The sequence below is a fragment of the Panthera onca genome, chromosome B1, assembly GCF_046562875.1.
Source record: "Panthera onca isolate mPanOnc1 chromosome B1, mPanOnc1 haplotype 2, whole genome shotgun sequence".
In the NCBI taxonomy this organism is placed as follows: Eukaryota; Metazoa; Chordata; class Mammalia; order Carnivora; family Felidae; genus Panthera; species Panthera onca.
Window position 1 is genome coordinate 195265053 of NC_138342.1, and position 14533 is coordinate 195279585.

Genomic DNA, 14533 nt, shown 5'->3' on the forward strand with positions numbered 1-14533 from the left:
GTTTTACTTGCATACTATGGATCATATGTATTTCTAATATTATGGTACTTCTACTTTGAAAGTTTATAATCATCCTATTGTGTAACCCTTAAGGAAGCACTTGTTTTAAAAAAAAAAAAAAAAAAGTTATGTTTCCTGTACATACAAAAAATTAAAACTAAGGTGTCTTAAGTTACTTCAAACATGAGTATTTACGGTTGCTTTCATATTTAATAGAGATAACAGTAATTGTAATTTTTAAAATTGAAATATTACAATATTCTATTAGTTTCAGGTGTACATCCTAGTTATTTGATATTCTATACATTTTGAAATGATCCCCAGGAGTCCAATTACCATCTGTCACCATACACTTACTACCATATTGTTAACTATGTTCCCACGCCAGACCTTTCATTGTCATGACTTATTCGTAACTAGAAGTTAGTACTTTTTAATTCTATTCGCCTAATTTGCCCACCAACCATCGTCTTGTAAACAATAGGGTTTCTTCCTGTATGTGAGTCTGTTTTGTTCTGTTCCTATGCTTTGTTTTTTGGATTCCACATATACATGAAAAGCAGTATTTGTCTTCCTGTGTCTGACTTATTTCCCTTAGCATAATACCCTCTATGTTCATCCATGTTGTAGCACCTTGCAAGATTTAATTCCTTTTTTGGCTGAGTAATATTTCATTATATGTATAGATATATACATACAAATATTGCATTTTTTATCCATTCATCTAACAATGGGCTCTTACATTGCTTCTATATCTTGGTTTTTGTTAAGTAATAATGCAGTACACCGAAGAGCTCACATATCTCTTCAAATAGATGGGGTATTTTTCTTGAGATAAATACCCTAAACTGGAACTGCTGGATTATATGTATTAAGTGGTATTTTAGTCTTACATGCCTACCAATAGCGTATGAGAATCACCTTTTCTCCACATCATTGCCAACATTTGATATTTTTTGTCTCTCTGATAATACTTGATGTGATGAGTGTAAGGTGCGCTCTCATTATGGTTTTGATTTGTATTTTCCCTGATGGTGAGTAATGCTAAACACGTTGCCGCAGGCATGGTGGCCTTCTTTTGTCTCAGGAAAATGTCTGTTAAGAGACCTATCTAAGAAATATTGCAAAGACTAACATCAAAAACTTACTGCCTATGTTTTCTTCTAATAATGTAATGGTTTCAGGTCTTCAAGTCTACAATGAATTTTGAGTTTATTTTTATATATTGTATGAGATAGTGGTTTAGTTTCATTCTTTTGCATGTGGCTGTCAGGTTTTCCCAACACCATTTATTGGAGAGACCGTCTTTTTCTCATTGTATATTCCCATCTACTTTGTCAGAGATTAATTTACCATGTATTCATGGGTTTATTCTGGGTTTGCTATTCTTTTCCACTCATCAGTGTGTCTATTTTTGATCAGTACCATACTGTTTGGATTATTTCAACTTTGCAGTATAGTTTGAAGTCTGATATTGGAATACCTCCAGCTTTTTCTTTCTCAAGATTGCTTTGGCTGTGTAGGATCTTTTGGGTTTTATATAAATTTTATGGTTGGTTGTTGTAGTTTTGTGAAAACTGTCAATGGCACAGAATATTTTTCCATTTATTTGTGTCATCTTCCTTTTTTTTTTTTTTTTTTTTTTGAACAATGTTTTCTAGTTTTCAGAATACAGATCTTTTACCTCCTTGGTTAAATACACTCATAGGTATTTTATTCTTTTGGATGCAATGGTAAATGGTTTTCTTAATTTCTATTTCTGATAGCTTATGACTAGTGCATAGAAATACAACTGATAGAATGCATTGTTACTTTGCTACTAGAGCAGGAAAATCTGTGCCTGAGCCCCTCAGTGATATTTCTCCCTATTGCCACATCAAGGGAAGGGTTCTCATTACTGTGCCTTTATCTTTTCTACCCACCACTGAATGGCCCCTCTATCATTTGTTGTGTAAAACCTTTTTAATCAGGCCTCAGTTCTCCAAGAGAAATTGCTCTGTATTTAGGTGTAGGTTTGGTGTATCCTTTAAAGGAGGTGATTTTAGTCTCTTCCTATCTGCTGTCTGGGTCTGCTAGTCAAAATGTATTTCTTTAAAGTTGATTATACATCATATTTTAGGACTGCTTATTATCTGCTGTTTTTTAGGCTAATGTGTGATCTTTTCTACAATCCTCGGTAGAGACTATAATAAGACACAATACTCTTAGCAGAAATAATCATGCTGGTTTTCAGTTAGAAATCTTCATCGAAATTTCAGTACACCCAAAGGTTAGAGAAGACATTCATGATTTTCAGATTAACGGTATATTCTGTTTCCTGAGACTATATCTTCTATTATAGAACTGAATATTGTTAATGATGAGTTATTATTTTAGATGACTTAAAACACAGGCTTAGCTTTTTTAAAAAAATAAGCTGATCATTTTAAGGCAAGCAAAAATTAATAATGCTTTATTATTAACCTGAAGACCTTAAAATAAGTTAATTGACACACATATGAATATATATAGGGATATAATGAGGAGTACAAATACGAATATGTAGATGTTGCTATGAGATTTAAGTATAAAATATGTACAAATATATATTTAAATATGTAAATTTAAACACCATTAATTAACTTCATTAGAGTCTAAACATACTTGAAAAATTAAGCATCTTAAAAGATAATTTTTAAAACTCCATTCTCTTATTATGAGTGTCAGCTTTTGCCTTAGTTTCACCAAATCCTTTGTTAGATTCCGTATAATCTACTTGATAGAAGGGGTATTGTAAATAGATGAAATATCAAGGATACCATCAGAATTAAGAAGTGGTACTTATTTCTACATAATTGTAGTATTGACTTAGACATCCTAAAATTAACTTTTTCATCTTTGTTTTTATTTTTCTTCTAGAGTTTTGTAACTACTGAGTGCAGTTCAAAGCACAGTTGCTATTAGAAATTCACATGAAGGCCAGGTCAGAGGGCATGTATTTAAAAATCTATCTTTAGTACAGAAATGATGTAATGGTCTTAAGCTTACCATTTTTACTTTTCATTCATTTACAGTGGCCTTGTAAATAGATACCTAAAATAAAGCTCTGGATTCCTTTTCGATTCATGTCATTACATTGCAAAAGTCAGTGAACTTAGTTTTATGTTTCTTACACTAAAGATATGCGTAGTATCCATCATGTTTTATGCAGGAAGCCAAAAAAAATCTATTAATCCAACTAAAGCCACAGTGTGGTGCAATCACTCTCTGAACATGAACCAAAGGTCAGGATGAATTTATACAAGTGGATAGAAATGTAGAAATACGTTAAGCTCTGTAACTCCTATAAAAATGGGAATAATATTATGGTCGCTGTAGAGTCCTTTAAATAAGGACACCTTGGTGCATTAACTTTGAAACAATGTAATGCATTTGCTTTGGGACACACATGGATTTTAGCACCTCTTCCTTTTCTAAAATGACTCTTAGGGCTACTAATTTTACTACAAGGAACTATTATTTGTTTCTTTCTGTATCAAAAAGTATTTTCTTTCCCTGTATATTTTTAACAAGTTGAACATATACATTTTATTCCTGATATTTATAGGTAATGATGTGTTTACATCTAAAAGACATTCACTAGAAATAAAACACTGCTGCTGCTAATTGACCACCATGGATTATCAAGGGCTAATGTTGGTTTTTTTTGAGCATTTTGAGTAAGATGATGGAATTGCCTGTAGATGTGAATTCTTTTACATTTTGATTTTCCCTTCCTTCATGGTGCTGGGCCCATCTGTGGATACGAGCTTTTGCCTGATAAATACGGGAGAAGGGCAGGTGTGAATCCATAGACTGGAAACTCAGCAAGGAAAAGATTGATGTGCCGATTTGTTTTTGTATACCTGCCCAAAAGCTGAGGGATGAGTGTAATCTAATGATCATAAATAATAGACACCCTCATCAGCTGGGATAGGAAAGGACATGGTGGCAATCTCCATCAGAGGGAGGAGAACCAGCTGTTGCTGCTACCAATGAACAGAATTAGAAAAAACCTTTTCCCAAAACAGTCAGAGACAAGCTTGGAAAAACCATGTATATCTCCCTGCCCCCAAAATAGTTAGCCTACTCAGGCAAAACAAACCCCCCCCCCCCAACATACAGCGAGCATTTATAGTTCAAGGGAAAACTGCATGCTGAGGTTTTTATCAATACTTTCTCCACTCTCCTGTAAAAGATAGAATGATTTTCATGGGTTTTCTCTGTTCTGATGGAAAGAGGTGCTAAAACCAAGCCTCCTCCTTCTTTACCAGGTCAGTAAGTGGCAGATTCAGTCATGGATATGTAATTAGGTGCATGATGAGATTCTGTTTTTATTAATTATTGCTATTAATGTCATCATGGCTCTCAAAGAATAAAAATACTTAGGGGTGCCTGGGTGGCTCAGTCAGTTAAATGCCCAGCTCTTAATTTCTGTTCAGGTCATGATCTCCTGGTTTGTGGGATAGAGTCCCTGCCTTGGACTCTGCGGGAATAGATTCTCTCTTTTCCTCTCTTTCTGCCCCTGCCCCGCACTCCCTCTCTCCCCCTTTCAAAACAAATAAATATTAAAAAAAGAATAAAATCACTAAAAACAATGAAAATCACATTTAATTGGTTTTTAAAATTCTTAAAACAATATCCATATATATTTTCCTTTTTGCCATTACAAAAATATTAGAAGGAGGGAATGCATGTATTATTATAACTACTTAAAAGCTAATAAAAAACAGAAGTGAGAGTCCACACTAAATATAGTCTCTGTCCCCCAAGTTCTTCAATATTTCCATGTTCTATTTCACTTGTTTAATAATATAGTCTTCAAAATACATCATTAGCATTCACTCTTTTTATTACCGACTATCTCCCAAAAAAGATCCCTATGCTATGATTTGAACTCACATTTACATATTCATAAATTTTTCATTTAGAAAGGGGAACCTGTTTCTACTTTTAAATGAAATGCATTTTCCATGTTGACTATACGTAAACACTTTAAATACATTAACAGTATGTTAACGTGAGTTGAAATGTGCATTCCAGAGCAGCTACTGAAATCGGTCACTGTGGAATAATGAAGAAAATGAGTTGCACCCGAAAGTACTTGTTTAAAGTTTCACGAAGCTAAATGCATCATGTAAAAGTAACGCTTCTAGCTATCAGACAGGGCTTCAGTTTGTTAGTAAATGATCAGGAGTTTGGGAAATACATAATCTAAAATATATTTGAATCAAGAGTATCTAACATATATAGGATCCAACACATAATTTTCAAAGTTGTACTTGGAAAGGAAATTTATGATCTGTCTTGCTGTTGAAGTAAATGATATTCTTGAAAGTTAGATATCACTTAGAAAATAATAAAGTGGCCTGGAATTATTTATTAAGGTAGAACAGAAATTTGTCTTGTTTTGTCCACATCTCAAATGCATGGCAATATGCATCAGTAGTTCAGAGAATCTTCAAGTTGTTATAACTGGTTGTCATGTATGTTTTTAAATTTTTTTCTTTTTTAAAATTTACATCCAAATTAGTTAGCATATAGTGAAACCATGATTTCAGGAGTAGATTCCTTAGTGCCCCTTACCCATTTAGCCCATACCCCCTCCAACGACCCCTCCAGTAACCCTCAGTTTGTTCTCCATACTTATGAGTCTCTTCTGTTTTGTCCCCCTCTGTGTTTTTATATTCTTTTTGTTTCCCTTCCCTTATGTTCATCTGTTTTGTCTCTTAAAGTCCTCATTTGAGTGAAGTCATATGTTTTTGTCTTTCTCTAATTTCACTTAGCATAATACCCTCCAGTTCCATCCATGTAGTTGCAAATGGCAAGATTTGATTCTTTTTGATTGTTGAGTAATACTACATTGTGTGTGTGTGTGTGTGTGTGTGTGTGTGTATATGTATATATATATATATATATATATACATACACATACATATACACATACACACATCTTCTTTATCCATTCATCCATCAGAGGACATTGGGGCTCTTTCCATACTTTGGCTATTGTTGATAGTGCTACTATAAACATGGGGGTGCATGTGTCCCTTTGAAACAGCACACCTATATCCCTTGGATAAATACCTAGTAATGCAATTGCTGGGTCATAGGATAGTTCTATTTTTAGTTTTTTGAAGAACCTCCATACTGTTTTCCAGAGTGGCTGCACCAGCTTGCATTCCCACCAACAATGCAAAAGAGATCCTCTTTCTCCACATCCTCGCCAACATCTGTCCTTGTCTGAGTTGTTTATTTTAGCCATTCTGACAGGTGTGAGGTGGTATCTCATTGTGGTTTTGATTTGTATTTCCATGATAATGAGTGATGCTGAATACTTTTTCATGTGTCAGTTGGCCATCTGGATGTCTTCCTTGGAGAAGTGTCTATTCACGTCTTTTTCCCATTTCTTCACTGGATTGTTTGTTTTTGGGTGTTGAGTTTGATAAGTTATTTATAGATTTTGGATACTAACCCTTTATCTGATATGTCATTTGCAAATATCTTCTCCCATTATGTCAGTTGCCTTTTAGTTTTGCTGATTGTTTCCTTCACTGTACAGAAGCTTTTTATTTTGATGAGGTCCCAGTAGTTCATTTTTGCTTTTGTTTCTCTTGCCTCCAGAGACGTGTTGATAAGAAGTTACTGTGAGCAAGATCAAAGAGGTTTTTGCCTTTCTCCTCAAGGATTTTGATGGCTTCCTGTCTTACATTGAGGTCTTTCATCCATTTTTTTATTTTTTTGTATGGTGTAAGAAAGTGGTCCAGGTTCATTCTGCATGTCACTGTCTAATTTTCCCAGCACCACTTGCTGAAGAGACTGCCTTTATTCCATTGGATATTCTTTCCTCCTTTGTCAAAGATTCGTTGTCCATATGTTTGTGGGTCTATTTCTGGGTTCTCTATTCTGTTCCATCGACTTGAGTGTCTGTTCTTGTGCCAGTACCATACTGTCTTGATGATTACAATGTTGTAGTACAGCTTGAATTTGGGGATTTTGATGCCTCATGCTTTGGTTTTCTTTTTCAAGATCCCTTTGGCTATTCGGAGTCTTTTCTAGTTCTATACAAATTTTAGGATTATTTGTTCTAGCTCTGTGAAGAATGTTGGTGTTACTTTGATAGGGATTGCATTGAATATGTAGATTGCTTTGGGTAGTATCAACATTTTAACATATTAGCATTGGGTCTTTCATATATGGCTTTTATGATATCAAGGTATGATCCTTCTATCCCTACTTTCTTAAGAGTTTTTATCAAGAAACGATGCTGTATTTTGTCAAATGCTTTCTCTGCATCTATTGAGAGGATCATAGGGTTCTTGTCCTTTCTTTTATTGATGTCATGAATCCCATTGATTGTTTTGCAGATATTGTACCAGCCCTGCATCCCAGGTATAAATCCCACTTGGCCATGGTGAATAATTTTTCTAATGTATTGTTGAATCCAGTTGGCTAAAATCTTGTTGAGGATTTTTACATCCATGTTCATCAGGGAAATGGGTCTGTAGTTCTCCTTTCTAATGGGGTCATTGTCTAGTTTTGGAATCAAGGTAATACTGGCTTCATAGAAAGAGTTTGGAAGTTTTCCTTCCATTTCTACTTTGTGGAACAGCTTCCAGAGAATAGGTGTTCACTCTTCCTGAAATGTTTGGTAGAAATCCCCTGGAAAGCCATCCGGCCCTGGACTCTTGTTTTTTCTGGGGAGATATTTGGTTACTACTTCCATTTCTTTGCAGGTTATGGATCTGTTCAAATTTTCTATTTCTCCATGTTTCAGTTTTGGTAGTTTATATGTTTCTAGGAATTTGTCAATTTCTTCCAGGTTGCCCCTTTTATTGGCGTATAATTGCTCATGATATTCTCTTATTATTATTTTTATTTCTGCTGTGTTGGTTGTGATCTCTCCTCTTTCATTCTTGATTTTATTTATTTGGGTCCTTTCGTTTTTCTTTTTGATCAAACTGGACAGTGGTTTATCAATTTTGTTTATTCTTTCAAAGAACCAGCTCCTGGTTTCATTGATCTGTTCTACTGTTTTGTTTTGGTTTTGGTTTCGATAGCACTGATCTCTAATCTTTATGATTTCCTGTCTTCTGCTGGTTTGGGGTTTTATTTTCTGTTCTTTTTCCAGCTGTTTAAGGTGTATGGTTAGATTGTGTACCTGAGACTTTTCTTCCTTCTTTAATAAGGCTTGGATTGCTATGTACTTCCCTCTTATGACCACCTTTGCTGTACCCCAGAGGTTTTGCGCTATGGTGTTATCATTTTCGTTGGCTTCCATTTACTTTTTAATTTCCTCTTTAACTTCTTGGTTAGCCCATTCACTATTTAGTAGGATGTTCTTTAGTCTCCAACTATTTGTTATCTTTCTACATTTTTTCTTGTGGTTGGTTTCGAGTTTCATAATGGTGTGGTCTGAAAATATGCATGGTATGATCTTGACTTTTTTGTACTTGTTGAGGGATGATTTGTGTCCCAGTATGTGATCTATTCTGGAGAACATTTCCATGTGCAATGGAGAAGAATGTATATTCCACTGCTTTAGGATAAAATGTTCCGAATATATTTGTTAAGTCCATGGGGTCCAGTGTGTCATTCAAAACCATTGTGTCCTTGTTGATTTTCTGTTTAGATGATTTGTCCGTTGTAGTAAGTGGGGTGTTGAAATCCCCTACTATTATGGTATTACTATCAATGAGTTTCTTTATGTTTGTGATTATTTTATATATTTGGGTGCTTTCACATTTGGAGTATAAATGTTTACAATGATTATGTCTTCTTGGTGGATAGACCCCATAATTATGATATAATGCCCTTCTTCATCTCTAGTTACAGTCTTTATTTTGAAGTCTAGATTGTCTGATACAAGTATGGCTACTCCGGATTTTTTTTTGTCAACCATTAGCATGATAGATGGTTCTCCATCCCCTTATTTTCAATCTGAAGGTGACTTTAGGTCTAAAGTGGGTCTCTTGTAAACAGCATAAGAAAATATCTTGTTTTCTTATCCATTCTGTTACTCTGTGTCTTTTGATTGGAGCATTGAGTCCATTGATGTTTAGAGTGAGTACTGAAAGATATGAATTTATTGCCATTATGTTTATTGTAGAGTTGAAGTTTCTGGTGGTGTTCTCTGGTTCTTTCTAGTCTTTGTTGCTTTTGGTCTTTTATTTATTTTTTTCTCATCTTTTCTCCCCTCAGCGAGTCCCTCTTAAATTTTTTGCAGGGCTGGCTTAGTGGTCATGAACTCTAATTTTTGTTTTGGGAAACTTTTAATCCCTCCTTCTATTTTGAATGACAGTCTTGCTGGATAAAGAATTCTTCACTGCATATTTTTCCAATTCAGTGCATTGAATATATCCTGCCACTCCTTTCTGGCCTGCCAAATTTCTGTGGATAGGTCTGCTGCCAACCTGATCTGTCTTCCCTTGTAAAGGACTTTTTTTCCATTGCTGGTTTCATGATTCTTTCCTGGCCTGAGTATTTTGTGTATTTGACTATGACATGCCTTGTTTATGGTTGGTTTTTGTTGAATCTTATGGGAGTGCTCTGTGCTTCCTGGATTTTGATGTCTGTGTCTTTCCCCAGGTTACAAAAGTTTTCCCCCATGATTTGCTCACATAACTCTTCTACCGCTTTTTCTCTCTCTCTCCATCTTCTGGGACCCCTATGATTCTGATGTTATTCCTTTTTAATGAGTCACTGATTTCTCTAATTCTTAAATCATGCTCTTTTGCCTTAGTCTCCCTCATTTTTTCTGCTTCCTTATTCTCCATAAGTTTGTCCTCTATATCACAGATTTTCTTTTCTGCCACATCCATCCTTGCTGCTGTGGCATTCATTCAAGACGCAGCTCACTTCTTGCATTTTTTATTTCATCCTGACTAGTTTTTACTTCTTCTATCTCCACAGAGAGGGATTTTAATTTATTTTTGGCCCCAGCTAGTATTCTTATAATCATGATTCTAAATTCTGGTTCAGACATCTTGCTTGTATCTGTGTTGATTAAGTCCATGGCTGTCGTTTCTTCCTTCTCTTTCTTTTGGGGAGAATTCCTTCGTTTTGTCATTTTGAAGGGAGAAAAGGAATTGATGAGGTAAAAAAATTAAAATTAAAAAATTAAAAACAACACACACAAAAACATCAACTAAATGATGCTAGATTCTAGGTGTGTTTTGGTCTGTTTATTGAAAGGAGCTTGGCAGATTAGAGAAAAAAGAACAAAAAAGGAAAATGCATGATAATTTGAGAAAATGAATAGAATGAAATAGAATAAAATGAAATGATAGAAGTAAGATAGAATTTAAAAAATTTACAAAAAAGTAAAAAATATAGTAGAAAAAATAAAGACTAATATTTTAATAAGAATTGAATACAGAAAGAAAAAGTCTACTTTTAAGAAAAAGAAAAGAAACAAAAAAGAAGGAAAAAAAGAAAATTGAAAAGATGGAATAGCGAACAGAGTGAAATATGTTTGAAATTACATCAGCTTCCCCTAGAAGTCAAACTATGAAGCACTTTATACTCCATAAACTGAGCAGGTGGAGAGATTTGTGGTGTTCCTGAAGAGCAAGGTCGGCCCAGTTGGGCTGGGCTTAGTGTAACAGCTGCGTTCCCCACTAGATGGCGCTGCTTAGTTTACGGGGGGGGGGGGGGGGATTGTTGTGGCACTTGTAGGTGTGTATGCGTATGCGTGGGAGGAGTGAAAATGGCATCACCAGCTACCCAGTCTCTAGTATCAAAACTCTGCTCTCCCCAACAAGCTACCACACACCCATCCTTTATCTCCAACTTCTGTCCACTCCCCACTTTCACTGTCTGTGACTAAGCCTTCAGGTTGCCAGGTGGCACTGCTCTCCTGAGTTTTGTATGAAATGAGGCTGTGTTTCCCAACCCCTCACTTCTGAGGGACTGTGGCTTTGACCTGCTCTGAACTTCTGTGGGAGGGTCTCATTGAGCAATGGCCTGGTCCTGGCCAAACCCAGGAACATTAGCGGGACCGTGCTGCAGCCTATGCCCACAGACTGTGGCAGGGTGCCAGCCTGGCCCAGAAAAAGTTCACACAATCATGTGGCAGCAGTGTTTCGGGGATTATGGAAAATCACAACACAGATCTGGGGCCAGGCTTCACCCTTAATGACCTTGTTCCAGCACCAGCAAATGTGGTTGTTCTCTGGGGTCTGCTGGGACCTCTGGGGTCTGCTGGGACTGGGTGACCACACAGCCTGTATCAAGTGTCTTTCCAGCAGTGGAACACCTTCTCCCCATGTTGCCTGAGAATTTCCTGGACCTCACTCTGCTCCTGGGGATTCACCCTTCCCAAAAGAGCACTGCCAGGTATTGAGCTGTGGAATTTCAGACACTGCGCTCCTCTGTTTATGTAGTCTTAGTGGAATTTAAACCATCTTCTTTGTCATTTCTCCCTTTTTAGTTCAGTCCCTGTGGCTGTTTCCACGTTTCCACTTTCTTTCCAGCTGATTTTGGGGGGGGGGCATTTTCCCCTGCTCTCCCCCCATCCCCATCCTGTCTCCACAAGCAAAAACAGCTCCCTGCCCTCTGTGGCTTTTCTCTCCCCCAGGTCGCCTCTCCTTGCCATGTACCTGCTGAGTTCTGTGGTGCAGGTTGTGCAGATTGTTGTGTTAATCCTCAAATCAGTTTTCTAGGGGTGCAGGATGGTTTAGTGTTGATCTGGCTATATTTCATGGATGGACACAAGATGCAAAAAGTCTGTGCTCTTCTGCAATCTTGGCTCCTCCTTTTTTTTTTAAATAGAGATTATGTCATATTGATAGATTGCTAGGGGCAATATAGACATTTTAACAATATTGATTCTTCCAGTCCATAAGCATGTGATATTTTATCATTTATTTGTGTTGTCTTCAATTTCTTTGAACAATGCCTTACAGTTTACATTTCTTTCCCTCCTTTGATGAATCTATTCTTAACTACTGAATCTTTTTGATGCAACTGTAAATGGGAATGCTTTATTAATTTTTATTTTTGTTTTTTTATAAAAGTGCAATTTGTGTGTAAAACTTCATTCTAACAGTTTTGGGGTGGAGTTTTTAGTGTTTTAATATGTAAAATAATTTCATTTGCAACTGATAACAATTTTATTTCTTCCTTTTCCATTGGAAATCTTTTCATTTCCTTTTCTTGACTAATTGCTGTGGCCAGGAATTCCAATAATATTTTTAACAAAAGAGGCCAGAGTGGGGTGCCTGGATGGCTCAATTGGTTGGGCATCTGGCTCTCTCTCTCTCTCTCTCTCTCTCTCCTTTTCCCCTGCTCACATTATCTCTCTCTCAAATAAATAAACTTTAAAAAAAAGTGGCAAGAGTGGACATCCTTGGGTTACTTCCTGCTCTTAGAGGAAAAGCTTTTAGCTTTTCACCATTGAGTATGATGTTACCTCTGGTCTTGTCCCTCTTGTGTTGAGGTACATTATGTCTATAGCAGCTTTGTTTGGTGAGAGTTTTTATCATAAATTGATGCTGAATTTTGTCAAATGCTTTTTCAGCATCTATTGAGAATATCATAAGATTTTTTCCTTCATTTTGTTGATGTGGTGTATCATTACGATATTGAACTAACCTAACATCCCTAGAGTAAATGTTCCTTGATCATGGTGTATGACCTTTGAATGTGTTGTTGAATTCAGTTTGCTTGTGTTTTATTGAGGATTTTTCATTTGTGTTCATCAGCAATATTGGCCTGCAATTCTCTCTCTCTCTCTCTCTCTCTCTCTTAAATGGTATTTTTGCCTAGTTTTGGTATCAGGCTAATCCTGGTGTTTGAGAAAGAGCTTGGAAGCCTTTCTTCCTCTTCAGCTTTTGGAACAGCTTGAGAAAAATAGGTTTTAACTCTTCTTAGAAGGTTTGGTAGAATTCTCCAGTGATACTTTGGTCCTGAATCAGTAATTAAAAACCTCACAACATCCTTGTTAAAAATTGGCCTGTTCAGATTTTCTACTCCTTAATCAGTCTTGGAAGAATGAATATCTCCAGGAATTTGTCCATTTCTTCTAGTTTTCTATTTCAAAGCATTAGCTCTTAGCTTCATTGATATTTTCTGTTAAATGTTTAGCCTCTATTTCATTTATTTCCACTCTGAGTTTTATCATTTCCTTCCTTCTACTAACTTTGATCTTCATTTGTTACTCTTCTTCTGCTTCCTTTAGGTGTAAAATTAGCTTGTCTTGAGAGGCCTCCCACCGCCCCCAGAAGTAAGCTTGCATTACTAAGATTTCCCTTTTAGAATGACTTTTGTGGCATTCCACATGTCTTGGTATGTTGTATATTAATTTTCCTTTCTTTCAAGCTGTGTGTGTGTGTGTGCGCGCGCGTGTATAATTTGTTGGTAGTTTATTTTGAGAGAGAGAGAGAGAGAGAGAGAGAGAGAGAGAATCTCAAGCAATTTCTTTGCTGTCATTGCAGAGCCTGATGTGGGTCTCAGTCTCATGAACGATGATATCATGACCTGAGCTGAGATCAAGAGTCATACATTCAACCAACTGAGCCACCCAGGTACCTCTCTCAAGCTATATTTTTAATTATTTACTGGCTCTCTTCATTGGACCATTGGTTATTCAATAGCATATTGTTTAATCTGTACATATTTGGATTTTTTCTAGTTTTATTTTTGTGGTTGATTTTCAGTTTTATATTATTGTGGGCTGAAAGATGCTTGATATGATTTCATTTTCCATAATTTATTTAGACTTGTTTTGGGGCCTAATATATGATCTTGTAGAATGTTCCAGGTGCATTGGATAAGAACATATATTCTACTGTTTTTGCTGGAATGTTCTGGTATATCTGTTAAGTGTATCCGGTCTAATGTGTCATTTAAAGCCAATGATTTTCTGTCTGGATGATATATTAGTTGATGTAAATGGGGTGTTAAAGTTCCTTACTATTATTGTACTGAATTCAATTCATCCTGTTTAGTCTGATAATATTCACTTTATATATTAAGTGTTCCAGGCTGAGGTGCATACATATTTTTAAAAATTATATCTCCTTAATAGATTGACTGCTTTATCACTATGAAATGCCCCTGTTATTACAATCTTTGTTAGAAAATATTTTTCTGATAAGAGTATAGCAGTATAGCTATTCCAGCTTTTTTTTTTTTTTCCATTTGCATGAAGCCTCTTGTTACCTCCCTTCACTTTGACTCTTTGTGCTCTTCTATGTGAGATGAGTCTCTTGTAGGCAACCTATAAATGGGTTTTGTTGTTCCATTCATCTATTCTGTTTTATGATTGGAGCATTTAGTCCAGGTATATTTAAAGTAATTACTGATTCTTATGTAGTTATTGCCACTTTTATAATCATTTTATGGCTGTTTGGGAGTTCTCTCTGTTGCTCTCTACTTCTCTTTCTCTCTTCACTTGGGGTTTTCTGCCTTTGTTAATGTTACAGTTAGATAGTGAGAATAGCAGCTTTCATGTATGTAGTACAGGTTTTTGATTTGCTGTTACCATGAGCCTTCCATATATCAGCCTATATAA